This window comes from Nymphaea colorata, chromosome 4 (genome assembly GCF_008831285.2).
Source record: "Nymphaea colorata isolate Beijing-Zhang1983 chromosome 4, ASM883128v2, whole genome shotgun sequence".
In the NCBI taxonomy this organism is placed as follows: Eukaryota; Viridiplantae; Streptophyta; class Magnoliopsida; order Nymphaeales; family Nymphaeaceae; genus Nymphaea; species Nymphaea colorata.
The window spans coordinates 25038749-25043630 of record NC_045141.1 but is presented as its reverse complement, the minus strand read 5'-3'; positions in this window follow the sequence as shown (position 1 = coordinate 25043630).

Here is a 4882-nt window from a genome sequence, read left to right as displayed (position 1 = left end):
CGGCTTGGGTATATGCCTTGGTGGTGAACTAAAACTTGCTTGTTTGATAGCATGGTCAAATTTTTTAGGTCTACTGTTTGCAGTTTAGATGAATTACGCATGAGAATCAACATGATGACCGTACTTTCATTGGCTTGCCTTGTCAATCAGCTATGCTACTTGACCACGTCCCCTGTTACTGTCCCTCGTTACTTAACCTGACATGGTCGTCAATATAAACGTAGTTTGGCTTTTAAAGAAGGTCGTTGGCGTTGCACCGTAAAAGTTTATCTACATCAGACTGAAATTCCCATAATGCGGTTCGTTGGCATTTAAACAAAGACCTAACTTGCATCCTACCAAGTTCCAATTCAAAACAAACTGTTTTGGTGCATGTTTATGTGCATTTAATGATGATCACATTCAATCTCTTTTTGATCGGCTCTCTTGGCATCCAATGATATTGCAAGGCTTTCTGAATTCAAAAGTCTCAAACCCATAGGCAAATAGTTGAAACTTTTGGAATTCATATCCGAGTTTGGATTTTACTGCAGTATTTTGGAAATGGATATGTAACTATGGGCAGCGGGTCATAACTCGTCCGTTTGAATCAATTCTTGCTTCGTAAAATTTGAGATTGCTAAATTCAACTTCACCTTTTACTTAGTATGCGCTATTGCTTGGCAGTTTGTATCGGCTGTTGAGATGACAGACAAGTAACATTAAAAAATTACAAGAACAAAAGAAATTAATTTACATATTTGTAAGCAGAAATACATCAGTTTTTACTGCGACATAAGGTAGTATCTGATTTATTCAACAGCTTATAAGCAAATAAGTTTTTTTTTTTTTTTTTGGGATAACAAAACATTTATGTCAGTATCAGAAAAAAATTGTCACCATGGTGTAATAATTTTGCCTTTGGTTGGGTGCAGACAAATTCTTTGAAAATCTTTGTTCTGTGTTTGATGCGACGCTGCAGACAAAACATGTAGAACCAACAACATATGACTGTTATGAGTTCATAGCAGTTGAAGGAAAAAAAAAGGACTGCATTCTTGGACACTTCAACGCATAACTGTCAACATGCAAGAACTTGCTGACAACGGTAAGTGGTTCAAGCAGCCATTATCTGAATCGCAAAGACATGACACGCTTGAACAAACAAGAGTTTTATAAATCCAACCAGCAAGATCAGTCAGTATCTGCCGCAGATAACCGCTACCAATGTACACAGTTCTTCTGCCGTCTCCAATTTGGCCAGCATAATCCTTTTCAGCCTCCTGGTTTCGCACCTGGCTTCAATGGACTCAATCCGAAACATGTCGGCCAGTGGGAGAGATTGAAATCTCTGGTCAAGGGCACTAATATTTTAAATTTCAAATTCTAAGGCACACCTATATGTAAGTATATATAAATAAGCAAAAGGTAATGACACATCGAATATAAATATGTAATATTTGCCTTTGACGTCGGCCTCTGCCTGATTATGGACTCAATTTCCTTTATTTGATGCTCCTCTTATTGCCTCTCCGTCTGCCATTCACCATTCAGTTACTTTCCTTTTTTTGTGTGATTCCTTGTCACATGCTTCCAACACCATTCCAAGTGTGGAGGGATATTTCATCCTACCTTCTCATAACATTTTTGTTCTGTTAATAGCTTTTATGATCTTTTTCTCTTCATTCTTTTCACTCCCAACCTGGTTTTGTCATCTGTCGTTGTTTGTCTTGTTGCCCATTTCTCCTGTGATGATGGAATGACTTCACAAATAACCTGTCCTGGATATGGATATGGGGCATGAATTTGCAAATAGTATAAAAAAGGTGGCATTAGCAATTTCCCATAATTTATGATGGAGCGAATCTGAAAATTTACCTTTTTTAAGAAAGCTCGTGACCGGGTCGGGTAGATATGGATACCATACGGAACCGTTTACCCTACAACTGACAAATGAGTCCGTTCTTGATATAAATGAGGGTCGAGCGCCTGGTACAATTCGTCGTCCACCATCGCAGAAACTTTCCCTCCAAAATCTCCTCCTCCCTCCAAATTGCATGCAACTACTCTCTCTCTCTCTCCCTCTCGAGTTTGTGGTTGAAAATTTATTTGCGCTGAAATCAGGTAAATAAGTTTCTCATTTTGTTTAATGCGTCTGGATTTTACAACTCCTTCCGTTTAATTTTTCGATTGCTGTGGTTATTATTTTTCGCAATTCTTTGTAAGGCGTTGGATCATGTTACGTTTTGAAAATTTCTATATTGTTCGTGCATAATCTTTGTTCTCAATAATGTTGCATGCCATATTTGTAAGTCGTAAGCCAAGATCGTCGTGATGTCTGAACAAAGTTGATCTGAGCGCCGTGAGATGTGAAGTCCCATCAGCTTCAATAGTCTAAGTAATTCATCAAGATCGCTCGATCCAAGCAGCATTTGAAATCACGAGATGACGGGTCGCCAGAGATATTACTGAATGTGGATCATATATGTATATAAAATCAAACCCTTCAACTTTTTGCCAAAAAAAAAAGTTCAAAAAAATGTAAATATCATAATATATTTTTGAATTCTATTTTGATATATAACTTTGATCCAAATTGTTTTTATAAAGGATGTGGATTTTTTTTGTTATTGAAATGTTGATGCTACGTGGGTGGTCTTTCATTTTTTTATTATGAAAACACTATTAAAGGCTAGCAAATTATTGGTGTTGTATATTTTTCGCATTAATATATTGTTAAGATCATATCATTTAAGATTGCACAAAAAATTATTTTAAGTACCCCTAGTGGAAGGTGATTAAGCACGTGGAAGATAATTAAGCATTTCAACTTATCCAAGTTTTATGAGTCTTAATTAATTGACAACAAGAACATTCCAAAACATGTATATGTGTATGGAAGCCATCTAGCTTTTCGTATGTATTATAGAACTCATACGCTTTATGATCACTATTATATGAAACATTTGGAGTTAGCTGTTGCTCTGCACTTGCACCCATGTCCACCTTCCTTGGCAAGGTTGAACCTATACGGATGCAACTTTGATCCATATTTGAAGACCTCCTGAACATACAAATAACAAATGAATATATGTTCCAAGTCAGTTATAAGAGCACACCTTCATGATAATTATACGCGGAAAGGCCCTACTTATGGCAACATAAAAGAGAGAATCAAAGTGACATAACATGCTTAAATGTTTACCAGAAATGTCAATACTTTACTTCAAAAAAAAAAATTGCATCTTCTATCAATGTCCAAAGCCCTGGATATTGGTGGTGTACTATCATATCTTCAAAAGATATAAATATACTAGCAGGATTAATCTATAAGTAGTGAGAGAAAACTAGCGAGTAAGTGTTTTGATCTATGGCATAGTTTAAATTAGAGGAACAAAATAACCACTAACTAGATTTGGTTAAACAAATACTATATCAAAGCTAGAGGCCTTATTTGATATTGTTATTGAAAAAGTGGCCCCTAAGTAGAACAAAATCAATTGGATACTAGGAAACACTTTCTCAACATAATAGATTTCCTAGTCAAATCAGTAGCAATTTACTAATGCAAAAAGACGGGGCACTGACAAAGTAAATCTCGATTCATTTTGGTCCCAACAAATTTCAATTTTCTTTCTATGCTGGAAGCTATACAACAGCTCTCTCACTTACTGTGGAAATCAAACCTATTCCGAAATGTCTCTTGCTGAATCCATTATTATTTTAAATTATTCAAGCTAACATTCACATTTGGTAAATATGATTCACTAACTATTTTCACCCGTTAAAATCATGTCTTAGAATTTTGTGACTATTTTGTTTTCTGAGTCTTATGTAAAGAATTACAAAAGAATTTTTTTCAACAAAGATGTGAATTAGGAAGGATTGGCCAACGAAATATGAACCAGAGACTGAATTTTGATATACCCCAGAACCATACGTTTTTGTTACCACGAGATGTATTGGCTGTTGCCAATCATTTGATCGGAATGAAATTTGGAATGGGTACACTCGTCGATATGAATCACTTGAAAAATAAACGTATTCGTTCTGTAGTAGATCTGTTACAAGATCAATTCGGATTGGCGCAATTCGGCATAAATTAATACCGACTCGTAATTTGGTAACTTCAACTCCATTAACAACAATTTATGAATCATTTTTCGGCCTACAACCTTTATCTCAAGTCTTGGATCAAACTAATCCATTGACACAAATAGTTCATGGGCGAAACTCGAGTTATTTGGGTCTTGGGGGATTGACAAGACGAACTGCTAGTTTAGTTTTAGTTTACGAGATATCCATCCTAGTCACTATGGGTGTATTTGCCCGATTGATACGTCGAGGGAAACAGTTGGACTTATTGGGTCCTTACCTATTCATGCAAGGGTTGGTGATTGGGGGTTTATAAAGATCTCATTTTATGAAATATCTGAGAGATCAAAAGAAGAACAGATGGGAGATCAAAAGAAGAACAGATGGTTTATTTATCCCGGAGTAGAAATAAATACTATATGGTGGTGTCGGGAAATTTTTTGGCGTTGACTCGGGGTATTCAAGAAGAAGAAGTTGGTCCAGCTCGATACCGTAAAAAATTCTTGACTATTGAGTGGGAACAGATTCATCTTCGAAACATTTATCCCTTCCAATATTTTTCTATTGGAGCTTCTCTCATTTCTTTTATCGAGCATAATGATGCGAATCGGGCTTTAATGAGTTCTATAAGGCATGCTATATTCATGAATTGTAACGTATCCATTTTTCACTATATTAAACCAACATAACAAATAAAACAATATAGATGACATGGACCTGAAATCATGTCCTGGAATTTTATGACTGTTTGCAAGGCATTCTACATTCCTGAGTTGTAACCTGTTCTAACTCTGCTCGGCTGAGCAAC